Here is a 13,764-nt window from a genome sequence, read left to right on the forward strand (position 1 = left end):
ACAAAACAACAATAAAGTTTCCTTTTGTTCCTTAAAAATTTGTTAACTAGCGTCTGTAGTACAAATATTGCATCAATGGTACTTGCACCTGGCTTGAATCCAAATTGTGCATCTGTAATTACGTTATATTCTTTGTCCCAATGCATTAGTCTATTATTCAATATGCTTGTAAATAATTTGGCCATGCAACTAACAAGTGTAATTCCTCTATAATTATTAGGATTATTTGTATCCCCTTTCTTAAATACTGGCACTATACACCCAGTAGACCAGCTCTCTGGATAATGGCCTGATGTAAATATTTTGTTAAATAACATGCATAAAATAGGCATGAGTATTTGTTTACAATGTATAAAGAATTCGTTAATCATGCAATCTTCTGCATTACTTTTATCATGCTTTAATTTATCAATAGCATATTCGATTTCCTGTTCCGTGATTTCCTGATCTAATTCACAGTATACTGATGGTTGTGTCTCTATGTGATTAAATTCATTATTCCTACTGCTTTCTGTATTACCTTCAAGCAAGTTTTTGAAATGTTCTAAGAAATTATTAGCAGATAAATCTGAACTTATTGCCCTTTCTTACGTTCAAACAATTTGTAAAATTTCTTAGAATTGTACTTCCGGATGTACTAGATTTTATTACCTTGATGTCTCTCATAACTGTGTTTACATTTTTTCATAATTTTTTTGTATGCCGATTTTTTTATTAAGTAATAGCAATCTATTATCAGTAGATTTCTGTTTATTAAAATGGTTTAGAGCTGTTTTATATTCTATGTACTTTGACTTACACTCTTCATTAAACCATGGTTTATCTTCAGTTTGTAATGAATTAATATTTCTATTCACAGAAATAGAGCTATTACTCTGTATAATTTTACAGTATGGTAGTATTAAATTACATAAAGTTTTACTAAAATTTTCTACACATTGATTTACTTCTTCTGTGCTATCAAACGAATGAACAGACAATTAGAAAGCAAGTCATAGTTATTACTGAGAGTAGTAGTTATCTGTGTTACATTTTCTTCTACCCATTTTACTGATTTAAAAACCGTTCTACCTGACTGCTCTTGATCACAAACAACATCACTTTCTTTGTATGACCCATTTAGAGAAAAAATAATTGGAGCGTGGTCTGAAAAAAAAAAACAACAGTAAAATCTAAAGTAAAATCTACAATATTACTAGCGTTTTCACTATTTGTTATTAGGTAATCAATGGTACTCATACCATTTGCACCATAAAAAGTGATACCCCCATGTAGATCATTTTTATGTCTTCCATTAATAATTCGCATGCCAGTGGTTTTACACAAGTCTGTCAGCTTTCTACCAAAATTATTCACAAAACTATCAATATTATTTCTTGTAGACTCGTTTGTATCTAAATCGTAATCAGTAAAAACTTGCATAGTATCTGATACCGATTTATTTATCATATCGTTCCTTATAAAATCATCTAAATAACCACATCTAGCATTTAAGTCCCCAGTTAAATAAACCTTTCCCTTGCCAGAAAATCTGCAAATTGTTTCTTCTAAATACTGAAAAATATCTACATCTTCCTTTTTCATAGAAGGTACTTTTTTTCTGGTGGTATGTAGCAAGAAGCTAGATAAATAGGCTTTTCATTTACATTTGACCCCTTTATAATTTCTAGCCAGATAACAGTATTGCAAAAACATTCTACGATATTAACATTAATACTAGGCATGTTTCTACATGTATAAAACATGACAATTGAACTTAACAATATACAAAGAATTCACTTAACGCGGTTCATTTTTTTCATGTTTAGAATCATCGTCGGAACTCATGGGTTTTCTCTCCGTTGCACTACATTCTCATGTACTGTAACAAAGAGAAAGCCCGTGGGTTCCGACGATGGTCTAGAATGATCTATTTTAAATGTTTAGAATTGACCCTGTCCAATTTTCAACAGCAGAAGTTCATGTCAATCAAACAATTCGAATTTATATTTAACACTTTAATACTGTTGCATGTTTACAACATATCCTTTATATTCCCCAGACAAAAAAATTTCAAGGTCATAGATAACATTTTCTGAGATACGTAAATTAACACATGAGTCGTGAATCTGCAATTAAATATATAATCTTTTAGTTGGATTGCGGGTTTACAAAACCAAAAACGTTCTAGAGATTAGATGCAATATATAAATGTACATAGAATTATTCCCCTGTTTCAATTCATCTTAGAGGATGAGTGTCTTTTAAAAAAATATAATAATCGTTCAAATTAGATGAAGACGGCTCTAAAATTTTAAGTTAAACTTTAAGCTAAATCTTATTCGTGAAACTAGAGTGATATATTTATATACCATGTATACTTCACATGTGTAATATACATGTACAAGCGAATATGCCTACGCAGAAGTAGATACTGATTAGATTGCAAACTACAAACCTATTCTTACACATATAGGGGCTTGGTTTCATGAAGATGTATTTTGTGTATTGTTGTTTATTTATGTCTGTCTAAATAAACTGATTATGACAAAAATCGAAAGTTGCTGAAAATTGCAGTTTAAAAAAATATATATATTTCAATGTACATGAAAAGGACACTAGGGGATAACAATCGCCATCTTGGATTCCAGAAGGTGCCTCGCTTCACTCTTCATTTTAACCAATATCGATAAATACACTTTTCCTACCTGTGTCGGTTGAGAGCTAGCTTCAAAAATGATTGAATAACTCGGTTTATTCCATGAAGGACTACTTGCTTAAACAACTAAAATTATCCCACTCAATTAAGAGGCCTTCTAAGGGGTCCAGGTAGATTTTACCCGTGTTACAATTTTTTCCTGATAAAATTTTGCAAAGCAGTTTAATTGATTAAATAGTAAATATAATTGAAGGCACCGAACAACTATTTTTTTCTATTTGATAAATATTTTTATATAAAATACATTTGAAATTTTAAAGAGAAACCATACTGCACAGTACATGTAACTTGATAGACATATAGACCTGTTGACATATAGACCCGATATGCTGACCGTTAGACCGTATAATACTATTATCATGTATTTTTTTTAATAGTGTGTATTTCTTTAAGAACGAAGGCTACTTATACTCAAATTTTATTTAAGTGATCTTCAAAACATCTCTCCTGAGATATGTTTTCAGTATGGAAAGATTAATTAATATAAGTTAAATTAATTATAATTATGATTTTTTTTTCGGGAGGGGGGGGGGGGCGAAAGGCAGATTAGCATTTTATTTTTATTCTTTATGAAAAAAAAATCATTTATGGAAAAAAACATCATTTGTTAAATTTTTAAATCTATGGATAAAATCTTTTTTCACATTTCTTTTTACATTTCCTCTGGGGGAAAAAAAAGGGGAAAAAAATATATCATGTAAAATAGTAAAAGCATATTCAAAAAATATAAAAATAAAAAATCATGTAAAATATAGAAAAATACAGAATACACAAATTTTACCACCCTTAACTGAGCCCGTATGTTCCTATATAACTCAAATAAATCTGCGCATAGAAATGCCTGTTCCTTACTGAACAGCAGCTGAAGGGAATCTGAATAGAATTTAAGAAACAATGGCACATGAACTGATAAGTTCAGTTTGCACAAAGGTAAGTTTCACTCCTTATTTCAATTCTTTTTTTCTAGTGAAAATAAGGTTTGCATTCAGTACAAATGAAAACCCACTGTTACATGTATGTCATGGTTCTCGATGGGCTGTTTTACTTGGCGGCCGAGACACAGTTAAATTCTTAAGCGCCATAGTACCGCCACATTACAATGTAAGCGTCACAGTAAGATCCTCATCGATTGGGAACATACATTTATAAATATCAAACTGAAACTTTTAGACTAATTAAACAATGTAACGTTTTCCATTTCTAATTCTTAACGGCTAATTAACTCTAAGCATGCATACTTGGTGTCATTATTTGGCGCGAACAATCAATTATCATTGAGACCCTCCCTTGGCTTTAAGATTGAATGAAAAGAGAGACACAATTTGTTTTCAGCATCCATGTAGTTGGAATTTGAATTTGAATTTCCAATTCATAATATAGCTTTACTTAACGACGACGGACCTAATTCATTTCTGCAATAGGTTTTTTATTCAAATTTTAATATGAAGTAAAGCGAAATTTAATGAGTTAAAATCAATAAAAAAAAAATCATATGGCCATCGATGTAGATTTTTAATAGGGAGCGTTTCAAAAGAAGGCGATGGAAATCGATAATAACTATAGGAAGTAATGGGAAATTGCCAGTGTAGGGTACAAGAGTGATCATTGAAAAAAATTCTGCAATAGAATTTTTATTCATATTAAAGGACAATGTTAACAAGACAATTTAGCAGCAAATTATGCCAAAAAATAAATGGGTCATCGGCTTAGATTTTTCAGGGGGCATGTCAAACTCATGTGTAGGGCACATTTTGGGGAAAATTTTCAATGAAAATACCTTGTCCAAATAAATCATTTATTTATAAAATTAACAAATGAATATTAATCGAACTATTTACAATATTTTCGAATTGAAAGGAGACGTTTGAATATTTTTAAAAGAATTAAAAATATATATTTTTTATCTTTTGCAATACATAATTAAGTCAATTTGATTCAAGGCATATGCGCGGTTTTCTGCGCAGTAGCGCAAAATTTCGAATTAGGTCCGTCGTCCTTAAAGGTGCTTAGACACAGATTTGAAGTTAATATTTACTCAAATTTTCTGTATAATTTCATGACTTATATGTTGCTATAGCATTTCATACGAAAATTTGATAAAAATCTTATTTTATCTGGAAGTTATTGAAACTTCAAATTTCTGAACGCGTTTGATAGACACATCCTTGCACTTTCACAAATTTTAACATTATCCTTATTACTTTAGAAAAGTTACTGTAGCAATTTTGTTGCTTATTAATGAAAAATATCAAAACTATAATGCAGAAATTTCAGAGTAGAAATGTGAAAAAAGCAAAATCTCACCAGTATTGTCAGTCCGTGCTCAGTGGTGTGTGTAGAGTTTAACAATTGAACACACCCGATGAAACGTAAACATTAACAACAACAGTTTACGTTTCATCGGGTGTATTCAATATGTTAAACAACTACACAACACTGAGCACGGGCTGACAATACTTAAGTGAGTGGATTTTGCCTTCACACATTTTTACTCTGAATTTTCTGGATTATAGATGTAATATTATTCATTAATACACAACAAAATTGCTACTTTTCTTAAGTATTAAGGATAAAGTTAAAAATTGTGAAAGTGCAAGGATGTGTTAATCAAACGCCCCCGAAATTCGTAGTTTCAATAATTTCCAGATTAAAAAAAGTTTTTAATGTTATTTTCGTGTGAAATGCTATAGCAACATATAAGTTGTGATATTATACTGAAAATTTGAGAAAATATAAACTTCAAATCTGTGTCTAAGCACCTTAAAGATAACCAAATCTCTAAAATTAAGTTGGCACTGTGAGCCAAACGTGTACATATACCGTAAACTTGTATTGATGAAATGTTTAAAAACTAACTACAAATCTGTTTAAAATTATTTTATGACTGCAATTAAACTCCCTACGTTGTGTGTGTTGGGGGGGGGGGGGAATTGGTGTGGGTGTGGGTCACTTTTTCACACTAAACATAAATATTGGACAAATTCTAAGTAATGTTTATATTCATCAAAAGATATTTCCCAGTTATTAAATTTATATTTCAATATTTTCGAAATAAAAATCATTTGAGTAAATTAATCACAGCTTTTTGATGGCTGATCTACAATCAACTCATATATATAAGATCTTTAGCACTATCACATTCGTTCCAGCCTGCTACTTGCCAAACATTAATTATGTAATCTTCTGTGTCTGTCAGCATACCATCAATTGTCTATAGTTCTTATTTTGTAAGATATTTGTAACTGTACGTGAGCCTGGTGACTTTTCTCATATTCCTATAAAATATTCTACCTGTAACTTCTAACTGTTAATGCTGAAGAGTGCATGGCCGTAGGAACCAGAGGGGGGCACGGCATTTACAGTTTTTGTGGTATTTAAAGCCACAGATTGTATTTAAAGAACATTTCTTCCTATAAGAGAGGAATAGTAAAAGATGATACATAAATGTTTTTGATCAATCATTCGAAGAACAATACATATGGTTTATTCTGACCCAATTACACTTTTTAATTGGAACCAAAGCCTGAGTATATTTCAACGCACCTACTTTTGAATTACTGCAGAATTAAAAGACACCCATATAGACTCAAGGGCTAATATCAAAATTATTGATACAAATGCAATGCCCAGTTTGATTTTGTCGGTTTATAGTAGTTATTATGCATTCCAATCGATGACTCTTAGTCTAAGGCCATATAGCCCTGTCTATATATCACTGTAAAAATTGTGTTTAGGAAATAAACACTTCTAGTACATGTTTAGATCTAAACGTGTATAGTATTGTGCTTAACAACTAAACACTTATGTCTTAACATGTTTTATATCTAAACGCGTTTAGAAATTAAACACGTTTTACTGTAAAGTGCAAAGTTATCTTCCCGGAAATGACACACATATATTTGAACGTTAATTTGAGCGGCTATCTAAACAAAGAAAACACAACAAGCTAAGGTGATGTATCAATGAGAGTTATGACAACCCAATTCAAGGGATAACCATGACGAATTAGTGAAATACGTGAAAGGGCATCTTGTTGCTGCAATACGTTAAAGGTTTGTTTTTTTTTTTTTTTCTTTGCATTAATTAACCACGATGAGCAACGTAAATAAAGTTGACTTGGGATATCTTGAATTCGTTCATTGACTTGCAGGAGAGGAAATAATATTAAATGTCATTAAAAACACCTATATTTATATCAGTGTAGCTTCACTAAAATTTGAACAATTTTGTTTTTCTAAGTAATGTAAAATATCAGTGATAGTGTACTTTTACTACATTCTGGCTTTCTTTCCTACAGGTACTGTAGTCCAGATCGAACTCAATATACACGAAGCAGAGTACCTGGTGTCACCTTCAAGTGCAATTTTGATGTTCCATAATCAACACTTTGAAACTTCATTTGTTGAAGACTACTGAGTTAATTCGACAGTGTTTACAAAATCCTCGTGGATTCGAAATGGATTACTTTCTGGCAGTTATTGATGGGATATAGATTATAATATGTGGTGCTTTGGGACTTCCTGAAAGTTAATAAAATTTGATATTTTTGTGATTGACATGAAGAAAACTCTGCAGCCGATTCAAATTATAATGATTATAATAAATATATATATAAATATACATTTCGTATTTTTAATTTAAAAATTCTTTAATAAAGCCTTTTAGAAATATTCAATGAAGTTTTGATATTAAATTGTCAGCTTAATATTATTTTCTTAATAAATTTGAAGATTAAAAGTTTGTTATCTATGTGTAGGTTATAATTATGTGTCAATCTGATTGAATTGTTGGGACTAATCAAATCTATTCAGTTATGTCTCCTACATTATTTGAGTAAATTAAGTACATGTACATCGCACAGTGTCCATTGTATTGTATAATTAAAAACATAAATTATCCCAACGTTCAGTAGCTTTATGGAAAATAATATTGGTTACAGATTTTGAAAATTTTGACAATTGTGCGCATTTAAAAAACATATACTTCTTGTGCCTAAATTTACGAGAGTGTTTTATTCTTCTGCAGGTACAAATTATACTTATGATGTGTTTAGATTTTAAACACATCTGCTGTTATGTGTTTAGAATTTAAACACTTGTGTTCATGTGTTTAGATATGTTTAATTTCTAAGCACACAAGTGTTTAAATTCTAAACACTTTCTAAGACATGTTTAGGAATTTTACATGTTTAGAAATTAAACATATAAAAAAGGAGGTGACAAGAAAGTGTTTAGAAAAGTGTTTGAATTGTAAACACATTTTTTACAGTATAGGTGTCATGATTTCAGAAAAAGCTATTTACACGAATTTTCTAAATGAATTTTTTTTTTTTTTTTTTTTTTTTTTTTATTATTGATTTTTTTCTAACTTAAGGGATCTTAAAAAGGAGTGGATTTTCAATCGGCCTAAACTCTTACATATGACCATAATTCAATTTCCAGACTCAAGAACCTTTTATGGCAAGTAAGGTTAAATTAAGCTAGTGGTTCTTGAGATGTCAAAATGTAGATGACCGACAAGCTATTTGATCTGTCAGCTAGGGGAATACGTAGTGTTGAATTGACAAAATTTGCCTTTATATATTATTTACTTTTAGAAACCATTTTACTACATGCTTGTGCCCCCTCAATAATAACATCTAAAGCCCCCCCCCCCCCTCCCTTCTTTGGCTTGTCAGTAACTAGAAGACGATCTTGGTATGTTGTAGAATAGCTTATTTTATTGAAACATCTCTGCTATCATTATTATTCAACAGTTATCAATACAGTGAGTTCAGAGTTGTTTTCTGTGTATACAACACAACACCTTCAGTATGAAAATGAAACAAGATGTGTTTGTGAAACACTGATGCACCCGTATGGCAGCTTATGGTGAAGGTTAAAGTTTTCAAATGCAAGTCAAATTCCAGGTCAAGAGATAAAAAATGCTGGTTCCCAAAGAAAGGTCTTGTCTCGAGGAATACACCTGTGAAATATGAAAGCCTTAGCACCAACCTTTGAAAAGTTATGGCGAAGGCTAAAGATTTTTTAAAGTAAGCAAAACGTCAAGGGAAGGTCTTGATACATGTTCGTGAAATGTGAAAGCCCTAGAACCAAAGGCTCAAATGTTATAGCCAATGTTAAAGTTTTTTAAAAGTAGGTCAAACTCTAAGGTCAAAGTCAATGCCAAAATTGTTGGTATCCAAAAGAAGGTCTTTTCACAAGAAATATACATGTGAAGTATGAAAGTTCCATCACCAACTGTTCAAAAGTTATGGCCAAGATTAAAAGTTTTTCAAAATTAAAGTAGGCCAATCTCCAAGGTAAAGGTCAAAAAGTCAAAGATATTGGTATTCAAAGGAAGGTCTTGTCACAAGGAAACTACATGTGAAGTATGAAAGCTCTGGCGCCAACAGTTCAAAACTTATGACCAAGGTTAAAGTTTTTTTCAAAAGTAGGCAAAACTCCAAGATCAAGGTCAAAGGGTCAAAGTTGTTGATATACAAAGGAAGGTCTTGTCACAAGGAATACACTTGAAGTTTGAAAGCCCAAGCACCAACTGTTCAAAAGTTATAGCCAAGGTTAAAGTTTCATAAATATTTGCAAAAGTGAGTCAAACTCCAAGTTCAAGGTCAAAAGGTCAAATATAATGTTGGTATCAAGAAAGGTCTTGTCACAAGAAATACACCTGTGAAATATGAAAGCCATGGCTCCAACCAATCAAACGTTATGGGCAAGGTTAAAGTTTTTGCTGACAGACAGACGGACGGACGGTCAGATCAAAAACTATATGCCCCCGAATCTTCGATTACGGGGGCATGAAAAGAAACCAATATTCTAGAGTTTTATCTCTACTTATGAACTATATAGACTTTTATACAGGTATTCTTTTGGTGCAAGTAAAAGAAACAATGCGACAAAACTAATCAAGTGAACATTTTAATTTTTTTTTTTAAATTGTTCAGCGTTGTTCCAATTATACCTTATTTTTGAACATTTTCAGACGATTCCTGTCGAAAACATTTCTCAGCTAAGAAGAGGAGACCACATTAAGTTCCACCGCTTGTTATATACTCACCATGGAATTGTAACGAATGTTTGGGAGAACATTAATAAATTTGAAGTCATTGCTATGGAGTTTGACATAAATCAAACCCCGGCTATAGGATTGAAAAGAAGCATTGAAAAAATGTCGAAATGGAGAAGAATCGTTCCTGTTATATACAAATACGAGTATCGAGAGCGATAAGATCCTGAAGTTACAATAGAAATGATAGAATACTTGCTGGAACACAGAGAGAAGGTAAAATATGACGTACTCTCCAATAACTGTGAGCATATTGCGAGGTTCTGTGCCACAGGGAAGCATAAAAGCCAACAAGCAAACAGAGTCAGAGTAGTAAGTGCTCTTGGTCTTCTGCTTTTAGCAGGTATAGTGATTCTTGAAGTGGCACGATAAATGCAACCCTGGTTAAACTTTCCAGTGAAGAGTTTAAACAAAGCAAAATATTCGCCGTTATTACAGAAAGACTTGGTTTATATTTACCTTAAAATATTTTTTTTCCAATATTGCTTCATTTAGCATGATTAATACATGCATGTCTATCAAGTTGTTTTGTTGTTGTATAGTAGTTGTTGTCATTGTTTAAATTAAAAAAAAAATACTTTTTTGAAAAATAATTATACAATCATCAATTGAATCTTTCTTAGGAATAAGATATTGTGTATAAATAACAAGAGTGATAAAATGCAGAGGGTTTTTAACACAAATAAAGGGAACATCTAAACCTGGAAGATGGTGGTAAAGTTCCAAATTATTTAATTTAGAAAATTCATATAGAAATGATAGATTCCAGGCACGAATTGTTATTTCAAGGGTTTCATAACATGTACATGTACAAAATCATACTGCGTCAATTGCTTTATAACATGAATTTACCAGATTTAACTTGATAATCTGAAAACGCTACTTTCATTACTGCTTGTATATATGATGCTTCTTTAGAATTAATTGACATAAGAATTGTTCTCTTATTTGTGTGTATAGCTTAAATCTATGATAATAAAATCAATTTCTACTGATCCATCCTTCTTCTTGTTTTTAATTTTTTTTTTTTTTTTTTTTTTTTTTTTTTTTTTTTTTTGACGATTATTTAACGTTGAAAACAATTTTGATCAGGTTCTTTAATTAAGTCAATCCTGCATTTTTCATATCAGTGGTACATAATTTAAGAGAAACTATTTCAACTACATGTAACTCTGTTACTTTTTAAAGACTTTCAAACACATCATGCCACTATTTAACATGTACAACTTCACCCTGTATACATTGTATGTATTAACATGTAATTTTACTTCCAATTTTTCTAATCTTTTAAAATCTAGCCACTGAAATGGACAAATGATATATATATATATATATATATATATATATATATATATATATATATATATATATATATATATATATATATATATATATATATATCTTAACTATAGTTTACGAGTGTAAATTGTAGTTTGCGATTATTGTTTACGTCTGGTTTTTTTTTTTTTTTTTTTTTTGTTTTTTGTTGTTTTTTTTTTTTGTTTTGTTTTGTTTTGTTTTTTGTTGTTTTTTTTTTTTTTTATTATTATTATTATTATTTTGTATTGTTTATTTATTCCTTAAACCATACGGCTTATCAGATTACATACTCATTAGACAATTACAAAATACAAAATGTACATACATAAAATATTTACATACTCTTGTTTTAACATAATATTATTTGTGTACAATATTTCCAACCAAGTATCAAAGAAAAAAAATCCTTAGTTTACAGATGTGAATCTCTGTGTTTCTGCTTTCTGTAGGATTTTCCCTATATTACTTAGTTCACTCACATTTTCAGTTGATAATAATTGCAAAAGTTTATACATACTAGGTCTATACCAATAATACTTTTTAATATACAATTTCCTGTATTCATGATAAAGTGAACATTTTAAAACAAAATGGTACTCATCTTCAACCTCTAACTGACAGAAAAAAAAACATAATCTACTGTGGTTTCATTAATATTCGTGGGCATCAATTTTCGTGGATTTAGTTAAAATTACTGTTTCGAGGATACGTAAATTCGTGGATAATGATCATACAACAACAACAAAAAAAAATTGTGCTTTCATTGTGCAGATGATAATTGGTGTTGGACCCTTAGATTGCTTGAGAATAACGAATTCACACATTTACTCCTGATTATTTATCACCCTTGGTGTTATACCATTGATTAGTATGTGAACTCATAGCCGTAGAAACCCGGGGGGGGGGGGCACGGGGGACCGTGCCCCCCCCCCCCAATAATTTTCCCGATATATAGATTACTATAGTAAACGTAGATACTATATCCTTGTGCCCCCTCAATAAAAACGTCTGATGACCTTTTTTTTCTTGTCAGGAAATTAAATTTTTGGTAGTGCCCCCTCAACTGTCAACTGAAAAATGTGTGGCTGTGCCCCCCTCCCCCCCCCCCCCCCCCCGAACTGAAATTGCTTCCTACGGGCCTGGAACTGCGTTAACAGCTCTTCGTGTTGTTTGTTTCTCCGTGTAGAATATTTATACATATTGACTAAAATTTTTCAGATAATTATCTAATAGTATTTTTTAAATATTCTTCAAGTGATAAAATAAAGACAAAACTGTTGGGAAAAGGGGGTGAATTAACGAAAGTTGTAATAGGATTTTTAAAGGTTTATCATAAATCAAAATGGAGGCGCCAAACTTCGATGAACATTTGATTTCGTGGATCGACTCAACAACGAAATCCACGAAAATTGGTCTTCCACGAATAATGATGAAACCACAGTATTCTCTCTAGGAATATGAGTAAATCTTCCCTTCTCAATCATTAATAATGTGCACTTAGTCTATATTTTGCAATCAATTGAAAATACTTGGTTGGAATTGATTTCATTAGGTAGGATTGCACACTGTTAAATAATAGTGCATGAGTGTAAATGTAATTTATCTATAGTTTCCACCAGAAATCTATGAATAACGAATGTGAAACATAGTTTATGTGATAAATATAATTTAAGGATTTGCGAAACTATAAACAACTCTTAACTATGGTAATTTAAATTGTAGTTTACAAATTTATAAGCAAAATCTATTGTTAACGTTTATTTACAGACAGATAAACGTCGATTAGCATTCATAAACTATAGTTTACAACCGTTAAATATAGATTTACAGATGAAAACTATAGTTAATAAATCGTTAACTTTTGTTTACTGTTCGTTAACTATAGAGTTTACAATCGATAAACCTATTTTATCAGCCGTTAAAAATGTTTTTCGCATTTTTGTGAATTTGGTGTTATACACACATTATACTCTGTGAATTCAGCGACATTTTTGTGAGAATTTTCATTTATTTAACTGTTGATTTGAAGAACCTGAGGTTCGGACTACCTTTACATTAAGATTTAATATTTTCATTTAACATAAATTATGTATGTTGTAGGTGCAGCTAGGTAGTTTTCAAAAAGTTTAATTTTTTGATGCGATGAATAATTTACTTATTGTATGTATAATCAAATACATTGTATACACTTTTGAACTCATTTAAACCGTAAAAATGTTCATCGTAAAAAGGTTCTTTAGAAAAAAAAAAGTATAATAACGGTCATATTGTATGTAATTACAGCATACAATCATCATGATCATGTCTTCTCAATTGATATTCTATTTCTTCACGAGATATATTTGACAAAGTTAACTTCCATTTTAAGTTACATGTAGTAAAGGATATCCTTGATCTGTAGCGTACAAGTTGCATGAACAGACATGGCCAATTATACTAATTATATAATCTTTATATCTTCATATTATAAAATCTACTTCAACTCAGTCACATTTTTCCGTTATACTTGTGAATACTCGGTGAGAATCGATACATCTTCCGCCTTGCTTATGAAGATAAACAGAGCATAAACAGTTTGCCCATTTAACATAATACTTGGCGCATCTTGATGTTCCTCTGAAGAACGGAGTTATTTTTAGCATTTCAGATATGTACATGAATCTATATGCGTATATACATCA

The sequence above is a fragment of the Saccostrea echinata genome, unplaced genomic scaffold (genome assembly GCF_033153115.1).
Source record: "Saccostrea echinata isolate AGI-Se365-2 ecotype Australia unplaced genomic scaffold, CSIRO_AGI_Sech_v1 ptg000003l, whole genome shotgun sequence".
Lineage (NCBI taxonomy): Eukaryota > Metazoa > Mollusca > Bivalvia > Ostreida > Ostreidae > Saccostrea > Saccostrea echinata.